This window comes from Patella vulgata, chromosome 7 (assembly GCF_932274485.2).
Source record: "Patella vulgata chromosome 7, xgPatVulg1.2, whole genome shotgun sequence".
Classification (NCBI taxonomy): domain Eukaryota; kingdom Metazoa; phylum Mollusca; class Gastropoda; family Patellidae; genus Patella; species Patella vulgata.
The window spans coordinates 65831324-65843771 of record NC_065885.2 but is presented as its reverse complement, the minus strand read 5'-3'; the positions used below and the strand labels follow the sequence as shown (position 1 = coordinate 65843771).

General features: G+C 36.7%; 1 long non-coding RNA gene across 1 annotated transcript; it reads left to right on the top strand.

Moving 5' to 3' along the window:
- The first annotated feature begins 279 nt into the window (after positions 1-279).
- On the top strand, positions 280-10566 carry LOC126826775 (uncharacterized). The gene is made up of 3 exons (XR_007682387.1): positions 280-410; positions 4342-4489; positions 10403-10566. It is a non-coding gene; the product is annotated as an uncharacterized LOC126826775 (long non-coding RNA).
- Positions 10567-12448: the final 1882 nt, after the last annotated feature.

Genomic DNA, 12448 nt, shown 5'->3' with positions numbered 1-12448 from the left:
TAGTTATAGTTATCGTCTACGAATACTTTGATAGTTATTTTATCCAAAGATTTTTTAAGGTTTCTGTTTCAACTGTGCTCTTTTAAACTGTTTTCATAAGTATACAGCAATTTTGAGTAGCGGAAATACATACATATGTGTGCAGTGGGTATAAATGACGATAATAAAAAACGCATAAATGACAATTGACATAGATTCGTCCAATGGAATATGTCTTTCCCGTTTATCAAAGTCACGTTGCTAGATTCATCCAATGAAATCTTTGTAGGTTGACCCTATACAATATCGTCAGGGTATATATTGTAACTATATTTTGGTATTTTGATAGTTAAAACTAATTAACTGATTGAATTTGAAGATGTTAATTACAGTAGCTGTCATCTATTTTTTGGTACAGGCTGTGAGAACTGGTAAGAAAGAATCTATATTAACTTAATTGCTATGTCTAGATCAATTAAATATATACTATAATAAATATCAAAAACGTTTATATTTCAATTAATACACGAATAATGACTAGGTACTTCCTGCCCGTTTTTCGAACTGGACTGTTTTTGGGGTGGGAGGAGGGGGGTTGCTCCCCCACATATGGAGTATGATAATTTCCTTGAGTAGCAGACATGAATTCGAAGTTTTTGATGTGATTATGATGTACGTATAATATAGACCATAGAATGAATGAATGTAGTTTCATGGCACGTCAGCTCCAACCGGTCCATATTGCGCCAAACATATGACGATATCCATGACTAGCAACAGAAGCATTTGCATCTAACATCTTTGAGATGCTAGCAATCAATCAGAACGACTTAACGGTGTTCTCATTCAGGCCAAGGCTCTCGTTTTAAGATGAAAATATGAGTTTAAATGTATGACATATGCGAGAGCGACACAAAACCACTTTTTTTTCTCCTATTGGATCTATATGCGTTTGGCAAGATCCCAAGACCGTTGTCAGCAGCTATAGATGAAATGATTTATACATGTTTTAAAATCTTTATATGGTATTAAAATAATTGATAGGGGAAGATCGAAAGCAGCTTTGGCAGCTAAATCTGCTTGACCATTCCCCATTATATTCACATGATTGGAGAGCCAGCAAAAGACGATGTGTGTTCAAGCTTTGTATTGTTAAATGCCTGAAGGGGGATACAGAGAATCAGTAAATATGACGTGTTGTAGTATATTAGATAACTGAATGAACTTCAAAACTTGAAGAATGGCTTGGAGCTCAACTGTAAATATGGAAGACGATGGTCTAAGATGGTGTCAAGGTTGCCGAAGCTACGCGATCACCATCTTTCGAACCATCTGTAACACTTGGGGCATAATCACAATATTTAGGCCTTAACTTTCGAAAGAGAGACTGGAACACCGTGGGGCTGGTATCTCTCTTATAATGTTGAATAAGATCGAAATCGATCTTTTGGAGAGATATTACCCACGGTGGAGTCACAAAGAAAGGGGCATTCATAATACTGTCATGGCTGATAAGAGCCTCTGACAAAAGGGGTTGGATGGGAATACCAAACGATGGAACGGCGTTAGTTTCAAGCAGATATAAATGCCCATGATAGGGTCTAAATACTTGGTAAAGATGCTATTTTCGTAGCATAATGCAGGTCCAGTTTATCACGTCGGTTGTGCGATGAGGGCTAGTGCGTCGTGACGTATCAACTGTCCACTGGAGATGCATGCAATGTGCCTTGATTGTGTATGGGATCGAGCTCTTTCAGATAAGACTCGCGGGCAGACCCATATGCAATACACCCATGATCGAGTTTTGAACTTATTAATGCTTGATATAATCGGTCTGTTGATGGTTTTCAGACATTTCTTTTTGAGGCTTTTAATGTGGGGAATAACTCTTATCAAATATTAACCCAGGAAATTTGGTTTTATCCACATCTGGAAGGAGATTGCGATCCAAGAAAAGTTTTGGATCCGGATGCAAATTTCGGTTCTGAGGGAAATGCACGCAGACATTCTTGGATTTCGATTTTCGAAATCCATTTTCGGTTGCCCATTGTTGTCGTGAATTCTAACAAAGCTGCAATTTACGTTCACTTATCCGCATGTCTGTATAGTAATAGCATATCAACCAACGTCATCAACATAAAAAGCGTCATTTGTACCTAGTTAAATGCCTGCTGGGTTGATATTAATTTTTATTGCAAAGACTGTTGGAGATAAAATACTCCCCTGAGGTCAGAGAATATTGATCCCAGTCGTACCTTAAATGACCTATCTTCCAGTTGCAGTGTTCCACGCTCGTATCGCGACCTCGTTTAAGCGAATCACGAATCTCTGCAATTGAAAAACTATTATTATAACATTCATCACTGCGTCTAGTTCCCTTTTGGTGTGTAATGCCCCGAAAGGCATCAGAGGAGAAATAGACTGATGAATTGAATGAAAATGACTGGCCAGAGAATTAGCCATATCAGGAAATGTTAGTAAGGTGGTATTATCAACAATTAAATGGTTAACTGATAATGTACTACTTTTACCTTTAATCCTACTCCATACTGACTTGGATGTGGTACAATAATTAATCCTTGAGACGAAACCTTGCCATGAAGATTTCTTTTGTTTGAATATGGTTCTATGGGCCTTGCCCTGGATCGTTTGGTATGCAACAATATGGAAGGGTGGTTCTTAAGTCGTCTCAAAATACGATCACGCTCTTAACGAGCAGATTTGCAATCGTCATTATACCATGCTTGTTTGAGACATACCCTTGCATTGAAGATTTCTTTGATTGACGTATGGTTCTACGGGTCTTCGCCTGGACCATTTTGTATGCCGCAATATTCGCCATAGACGGGTGGTTCTTTAATCGTCTCAAAATACGATCACGCTCTTTAAGAGCGGATTTGCAATTGTAATTATACCACGCATGGTTTATTGAAACGTTTTGGTTCAGTTGTGGTTTTTGGAATCGCCTGTTCAGAATCGAAGTGAATAAAGCCATGGGCTCATCTGCATTAAAAGAGAATACTAATAATAATAAATAATAGTGAGTTCTTATAGTGCGCACAGATCAATTAAAGTTAATGCTCAATGCGAATTTAGCTCTCCACTTATCACAGGATAAAAACACAGTTAATGTTAACAATAAGCAGCTTCTTAAAACAGCTTAGTGATTGTGAATTCTTTAAGGTCAAGGTAATGAATTCCATAGGCTTGGTACAGAGTATGAGAAGCATCTATGACCGAATGTCTTAAGTCTATAGATGAGTCCCACCAGACGTAGTTCATGTTGGGACCGAAGATTTCTTTGGGGGACATTATCAATTAGCATTGAGGACAAGTAGTCTGGTGCCTCACCTTTAAGGCATTTGTAGGCTATGCACAGAAGTTTGAACTTAATTCTGCTTTCCCCCAGAAGCCAATGTAAATCCTTTAACAGTGGTGTGATATGGCAAGTTCTACTAGATTGGCCCACAATTCTAGCCGCATGGACCTCAAGTGAAAGAAGCACGCTTTGCAAATTTGATTCACTTGTTTCTTCTCAGTGCCGAGTTCAGAATCACGATAAACACCTTATACAACTTCCACCTCAGGGGTCTTTCAACCGGAGAGGGACACGACCCTTTTCCGTTCTAGGTTGAAGTATTAGGAATGATCCAAACAACTTCATATTGAGGCACGTAAGATGAACCCTCGCCAGGCAAATACATTTTGAAATTGAATCGAGCTCTCACATATCTGAGAGGACCGGGCTCGATATTCCTTTATTATGATCTGATATTATATTTTTGGGCATTACTACTATATTTGGCTAGGTTAAGTCTGTGTGAACAGAAATGAATTTTGTAGAAACCTTTACAGCACCAGCTAAGAATTCCCTTGTGGTGCATTAGGAACATGTGCCGTAAGTTGTATTGCTTTCTGTCATCAAAATATGAGATTTTTCGTTCACACATAATTTGTTGCTTTGGTTTCTCTTTCTGCTAAATAGGACATTCGCGAGAATTAAGCTCCCAATATTTTTGCCAAAAAAAACGGAGTAGTCCCATTAGAAATGGCTTGCGACGTGGCATCGTGGATGGTCCTGTAAACGTTCGTAAATCTTCTGGGAATGGCCGCGATGTTAGGAAAAGCTCCGGTGTACCTTCACTGATATTGATCATCATCGGGCGAATATCCCCGTAGATTAGGGGATGCATCGGCGCCAAGCATGTCTCTCTTACCATTGTGTGTGAAGTACCAATATATATTTGGTATACAATTTGTGAGTGTGGTATTAAAAAGTATTAATGAAATTTGTTTTGTGATGCTTTAGGTGTAAGGGCGTCAGTAATATGTTATATTAAGGTTTTGACTATTTCTTTATAGCATCCCAACAGATACGACTAGTTGGAGGATCTGAACCACACGAAGGAAGAGTTGAAGTGTTTCATCAAAATATATGGGGCACAGTCTGTCATCATTCTTGGGACGATAAAGATGCGTCCGTTGTTTGTCGACAACTTGGATTTAGCCCGTAAATATAATTTTTATTTCCTCGGCATTTTCTTATATATATATGTATCCAAAATATTAGCACAATCGTAATTAAAGCTGAACTACTTTGTTTCACGGTAAATAATTCATTAAATCACAAAGACCACCACCTAATCTGAAATGCCCCCTAACCAAAGCAAAATTCTATCACAAGGACCGGTTGTTATGTATCTAAATGCCCGGATCTTCGATGTAAATGTTGCGACCATACATCGCCAAATAACAAATATAATTTTCATAAATTTACTATTATTGTCAACGACAATATTAATTGTAGTCTGGAGACTCAGTGGCGGGGGTCCATCAAATGGGCACAAAACCATACCAAACTTTTCTATAGTAAAATTTTCCGTAGAATACGTTGCCGAGTGGTAATCAGTCCGCCGTTTTCGAGATATTCGGAAATGAAATGAAATGAGGTTTAACGTCCTACTGTTCTGCTCCGAACTGAGATAATGAAGACGGGCATACGCTATACAGTGTGCTATGTGGGAAATTTTGCCCGGACAGCGGCACTGCGGCCTACTTTCAGTGCAAATGACCTCATTTGATCTTTAACCCCGAATATCTCGAAAACGCCCCAAAGGCGGACGGATTACCACTCGGCAACTTATTCTACGCGACATTTTACTATAGAAAAGCCTAAGTTTGGGATGAAAATCTACCTACCTTGAAACTTTGGATCTACTTTATAATGTCCAAATACGAAATTCCAGCAGGTATCATGTTACATATTAGTGAAAGGCGCGTCCATTTCTATTTGTAAATATGTAAATAGTTTTCTAGTACAATCGTATTTTCATAATTCAAATCCAATAAATATCTAACGATGCCATCGATTATGGTCTGGTGGATTAGTTAATTTGCCTAATTACTAATTTATTTGAGGCACAACGAAAGATATGCAATAGACAGTTTTAGCTCGTCCATAATGCAGGTTTAAGTGTCTGCGTGTGTGAGTGTGTGTGTTGTGTGTGTGTGTGTGTTGGGTGGGTGTGTGTGTGTGTGTGTTGGGTGGGTGGGTGTGTGTGTGTGTTGGGGGTATTCAGTGTTAAAAACGAGTCTTGATAGAAAAAAATCCAAAATGTTACCTGTAACTGCTCTTTTCAAATATGTAAATTCATACTCACTACAAAACGACCAAAATTGGATGGAACTAAAATATATTGCCATGATTGCGGGGTGGGGGGGTGTAGTATTTTGCTACCTATCACTAGAAGCACGCCCATTGCTGCTTAAAAATATGTAAATAATTTACTGGCACATTTAGATTAGCATACCTTGAAAAACATCGCGTGGTAGGAAACACCATTAAAGGCCTATTAAGTAAAAATACTTGTCTAAATACGAAATTCCAGATACCATGTTACGTATTACTCATTGCTCATTTCGAATATGCAAATATTTTTTGGCACAATCATATTTGCATAACTTTACAAAATAAGTTTAAAGTTGAAGTGAAGGTAACATGGGGAGGGAGGGCGGGACTAAACTAAACTAAAAAAATGTATTGTCATTCCTCTCTTTAAGTATATGATTTAATGCTTATATATTGTTGGGTTTTTCTTAATGGAACAAAGTTCATTAGAGTGTACTTAACTCTTTTGATAGAAAGAACGTCAAAATATGGGTATTTATACGAAATCCCAGTTATTTTGTTATAAATTACTGGAAAGTATGTTTCTGTGGCTATTTGAATCTATCAATTATATCCTGGCACATTCATGATTACGCACGGTCGTCTAGATAGTGTCTTATAGTGTACCAGCTTGATGTACTGTTATCGTTCGGTGAAAATCCTTATAGTGTGCTGGTTTATAGTGTGCCAGGTTTCCGTATATGTTAATAGGTCACGTGATATCCTACATGTTGATGCTGTGCGAAAGATGCTATGTAGGAAGCGTGAAGGAGACATGCGATGTGGCAGAGCGCAAATGTAAAACGTAATGAGAGAAATGTAAAATGTAGACACGTCAATCAAAGCATTTTCTAACAAATCATTTGTCATTTGAAACTTACCATTTGACGTTTTACATTTAACTCTTGCCTTAGAGGTATTTTGACTTTATCATTACCGGTATTAGGACTTTGCACATTGTACTTTTTAGGTATCATCAATGTAAACGACATTGTTACAGGCCATTTAATATTGGCAGCGATACCCTTCCATACACATCTACGGGATAGAGTACGCAACGGGGTGGTAATATTGAAAATTGGCACTTAGTGTACAACACCTACAAGTGAAATTTCAAATTTTCCCTTTTATAAAATGAAAGTCGATGACATGACAAAAAGTAAATTAATGGAAAACCATTTTATTACAAACAAAAAAACGTTCCTCGCCGTAAAAGTCAATATGTAACAATTAGCTATTAATTTCACATTAATGTTCTTAATCTATCCCAGGATTATCTTCCACTCATTGTACACATATACAACAGATTAACACACGGGTATATATACATGGGTTCTGTTAGCTATCTATATACTATGTAACCATAGACAATGGTAACTATAGCCAATTACAACCACAGTGTTTCTATGTAAATATGTATAAATATACTATACTGTCCATCCCTATGTAATGAGATGATTTATGAATAGTCCCAAGACGAACGAAAAGTACTTTAAAACGTTAGAATATTATTAAACCATTCAGTGTAGAAATCAACAGAAATTTAACGGCACGTTAGCAAGATAACGATCTTTAAAATAGCTGAGTTTTGAGCAACCGGCCCTTGAAGAGGTTCAGGAGAACTGAAAACGTTAGCCAAAAAACATGTGGTCATTCCTTTTTTCTACGTATTTTTTTATAATATATATATTCATAATATATCTTGGCATTCTTTATTATGTTAAGAAATGTTACTGCTATTAAAGACTAACGTGCTTTTCAAAACAAATCGCTTTATTCGCTTTCACCCATATGAATTTTTTAAACAATGATTTGTATACTGATTTTCAGTGATATTGGTTCGCTTTATTGCTAAGGACTGTCGGATATCTTGTATAATACATAGTAATGTTAATATCATTGACTTGAACAAAAATACTTTTATGAATGCAGATAGTTAAAAGCGTGAATATTGAATGATATACAGTAGTAGTACCTTGTTGCTTTGACGTCTGCTTCCACTAAAGTGACATCGCAGACAAGAATAAGAGAGCCGAAGCATCTTCCTGTATATATATAGAATATGAGTTTGCAATCTTTCTATTTACAGCCTTGGGCAGTTCTTCCGTTTTTTAAAATCAAAAACATATTATTTGGTATTTGATCTTTACAGACAACAATGTCATTTATTATGGGACACATATGTGTCTCCTTCTTTGGATTGGTAGATGTCATCTTAGTAGGTTTAGTGTTTAGGTGCCAGGTCGGTCGTATGGTATGTCCCCTCCCCCCAAAAAAAACCCCTCACTGCAGGCTTGGTGTCTAAAAATGTATACACCAGTAGTGGCATCTTTTATAGCTGGTTACACACCTGCTAATTAATGACTACTGTCATCTTCAATAGAAGGCTTGATCTCGCTTTAACTTCGTACATCTTATCAAGGCCTTCACGTAATACCCGGCATATTGCTGCACTAATTTTGATTGGGTACAAGCCCAACTTGTGCGCCTATCAGATTCCTCGATCGTCGCGAATACAAAGTCTCGCGCTTTCAAGCTAAAATGTCTACCTGTGATAATCGAGTTGCAAAGTTCAAGGCTCTCTCAATGTTAAGGTTTCCGTGGAGGTTGCGATGTCACAACTTCAGATTGGAAGCTACTGCTCACATGTCTGTAGATAACATAGCTATAAGTTCGGGAATTGTGAAGTAAACAAGCAACGGTAACGGCACTTTCTGTGCATGGCTTAGGTTTATAGTAAAATAAACGAGCTATATGTGGGGCTTATTTTAAAATATATGATAAGACTTACCATTAAAAACACCATTCATAAACAATTAAAAATATATCTAAGTTGGATTTTTGTTTGATATAACATTTCAATATTTTTTGAAACTTTGTCGAAAGTTAACTGGTACCTATGGTGTTGCATCGGTAGATGTTTTTGTTTTATCATAAAGAGTGAATGTCCTTGGTCACATTTGAATTTCAACCTTCGCCTTGTAACGAATACTAAATGAACTCAAGCGGGATTCTTCGTCTTTTTTTTAAAGTTCGTTCAAATTACGATTGAATGTAGCATATGTATACCGTTTAATTTTTTAAACACGAGAGAGCGATACGATAGCTCAATAGATCAAATAATTTAACTTTTCAAAAATGAATAATTTATTTCGTATTAAAAAAAAAACCGTTTATGTGGGAGCTATTAGATATTAAATAACGATATCACTTTGGTTAGTTCGAGAAACAATAGTTATTTTAAATTGGTGAGGTAAATACAAAATAAAAGATTCATATGCGAACTACGTTCTGATACAGCACTCGAATTTCACCAAGACATATGGCATAACGGTTGTAAAAGCATAAGCAAAAATGGTGTGGTACGACAAAATAATAATAATAAAAAAATGTGCCTTAGTTGACAATACATTCACATTATCAAGTATTTGTGTAACAATAAATGACATAACATATGGTTTTTAAACACGAAAATCTTTTTTTTAACATAACAATGCTATTCCTTTTATAAAACTAGTGTCGGTGATATTGTCAAAAATATGTTCAGTACAATTTAAACATGTCGGCATGAATTGTGAATCAGAATCTCTATATCGCGTTGACTCTAACGCTAGGTATCCCAGGAACGTTGCTACTAAACACGCTCAGATCATCTGATAGTAGCCGGGGGATCACGTGGCTAAGTGGGTAAGACGCTGGCTCGCTAGCCTGGAGGTCGGGTGTTTAATCCCTGCATTGGCCGAGAAAGTTCATCCAGATTTTCCAGCGTGGCTGCCCCTTGTCAGTGATGCAGGACGGAGGGTCTGACAAGGACAGCTGTCTAGTCCTTCGGATGATACGAAAAACCGAGGTCCCTTGTGTACATTAGAATGCACATAAAAGATCCCGTGGCAGTTGGAATTCGATATAAGAGTAGGCGATAGTGCCGCTGCCCGGGCAAAATTTCCCTCATAGAACACTGTATGGCGTATATGCCCGTCTTCATTAGCCCCAGTTTAGGAGCAGAACATTTCATTTCTGATAGTAGCCCCAAGAATATGTACCTGTTTTACATTTTAATTAAAATTCGAAATTGTCGGGAATTTATTAATAATCCCTATTACATGACTTGTAATGTTTGCCTAGAGCAGCTGTTTGGTCAGATTGCACAAATCAAATTCTGAACAACAAATCCTTTGGCTGATTTATTTTTATAAAATGACTCTCGTCGCTCAACCCCCCCCCCCCCCCCTGTCCCAAAGAATACGTCAACACAAATGGAATCGTAAAGTATATTTTGTTAGAAGGCATTTAGAGCTAGCAAAAACCCCAACTTCTGAACTCGCGGAGGTGGCAACTCACCACAAGGTTTTACGATTACGTAAAAGTAAATTTCACAGTCTTGCAGAGTCAGTAAGATGCTGCGAGCGTGACATTAAAAGATAGAAAAGGGACGAAACTGCACGAGGTGACTATGAATTGAGAACCGTTACATTCAACTAAATGAAAAAAACGCCGAGTTTTATCAAAGGTTCGTATCAAATTATTTTCAAAAATCCAACGTGTAAAGGAGATATTTTTAAGGGCTTCATTGATAAATAATTGAATGAACATTTTCACGTGAATGTCTTTATTAGTGCACATATCTGAGACTCTGGATCGCTATCATAAGTCAACGGTATCAGCTTATCAGTGATATAGTCCTTATTTAATCCCAAATTTACATTTTTGAATTAATGCATATTCCATATATATAATTAGAGCTATTTTTTTTAGAACTGGGGCGGTTGCTCTCAAATATGCCAGTTTTGGACGAGGTACTGGTAAAATCTGGTTAGATAATGTTAATTGTCAAGCATCTAACATGGCACTAGCTGAATGTTCTCATCCTGGTTGGGGAAAAGCACGTTGTTATTATGGACATGACGCGTCGGTGATTTGCAAAGGTAAGTTCAGCATTATACAAGTATATAAAAGGCGAGAAACAAAATGTAGCATTTTAAATAAATTCTAACCAGGTTATATAAACATTTTCAATCAACACAAAACCAAGAAAAGTAAAGACAGATTACATGTCAGCTAAACATTGAAAGTTGGTCGGGTTCACTTACATGACAAGGAAAATCAGATAAAGACTAACTGTTACTTTATCATTATGTAACCCGGGGCCCTCAGCTCAAAAACTAGAGGATGATATGACAATGGACGGATTAATCAAATAACGGATTCTGGTGGAGTTGACAGACTTGACAGACTTGACAGACAGCAGTGCGTTAAAGTGCTACACCTATAAGTATAAACACAAGAGTATGTAAATGTGATGAAATTGAAAGTTAATAGGGTTCGTCCTCTCATGACCACAAAGCTATGCTATAGCCTATATCCCTTTCATAAGCTATTTGTAGAACAAAAAGTCTCAGAAGGCAGAAAATCGACATGATCCTTTCATTCATGACCTCAATGATTCGTACCACATTTCAAAATAATCTATATAACCACGTTAAATGCCAAACTAAGTTATGATTATAATATACATAATCTGTATCATTGAATTCAGCCAAGACATTCACCTAATGGATATCTACACCGTGTTTGAACATTCTAGTTTGAACATTCTACATAAATATTATTAGTAAGACTTACCTTCACATCTTATTGTGAATTTCCCTCTGTTCTTTACTGTGCATCGTCAGCGCACATTCGAACATTCACCGCCATAATTTAAGTCTGTGATGCGCATGCGTTAACCGAATCCAACAGTATAACTATGTGAATTAACAGAGCAGTGCCGTTGTTATACAAGCTATTCTGGAATATTACAGGTCTTTTGATTAATGATACGATTTATATTGTTAATAAAATTTTCTATCAGCTTTTATACTGAAAAGTGTGTAAAAATACAGACGTTTCTGTCCACATACAGAAATGCAACTAAAACAACCGATTTTATAGTAAAAATACGAGTTATCTATCTCAAATCACAGATATTTCCGTGATAATACGGATAATTTCCTTCAAATAACAAAAAGAAGGGATTTTAAAAACAGATATTTTTACAGTGTAGTTTATATTGGTACTAAACAGATTTTATGGTTAATATACAGAAAATTATGTAAAAATACAATCTGGTTAAAACACAGATCCTATTTCGTTTCGTTTTAAATAGTTCAAAATTTCGTTTTACTTGTCTTCACAACACTAGGATCTAGGCTTTCGAGTTGATGTGAGTAATTAGTCAATGAAACGGTCTGTTACGGCGAGTTCTTGGCGTGCTCTGCACGGAACTGTGGGTAAACCCCTAGAAACGTCAACGCTGATTGTTTAATCATTGTCTGGAATCATAGGGTCAAACGCCGATCGTATAGCCCTTGGCGCGACTTCCCAGTACAACTGGTCACATCTTCGTGTAGTGTAGACCATCGAGATTGGTAAAAATACCGACGTTTCTAAAAGATCAGGTTTTATGGTAAAAATACGAGTTATTTATCTCAAATCACAGTATTTCTGGATGATTTCCTTAAAATAACCAAAATAGGGATTTAAAAACAAGGATTTTACAGTGCATATTGTGGAATACCTTACTGTGTGTGATAATATTATTTCGGACCATCATCCAATAATTGGTGATGTCAAAATTCAACACGAAACAAATTCTGTGAAAACAAAAAAAAATCTTGATGTTGAACATTTGGCTCAGGAACTAAATAAATCCTTTCTAAAAAATCCAGGTGATAATATAAATGTTCTGGTCAACGACTAAAATACCAATGTTACAAAATCTCTCGATTTGGTTGCATCTCGAAAATCTAAAGGTACAAATCT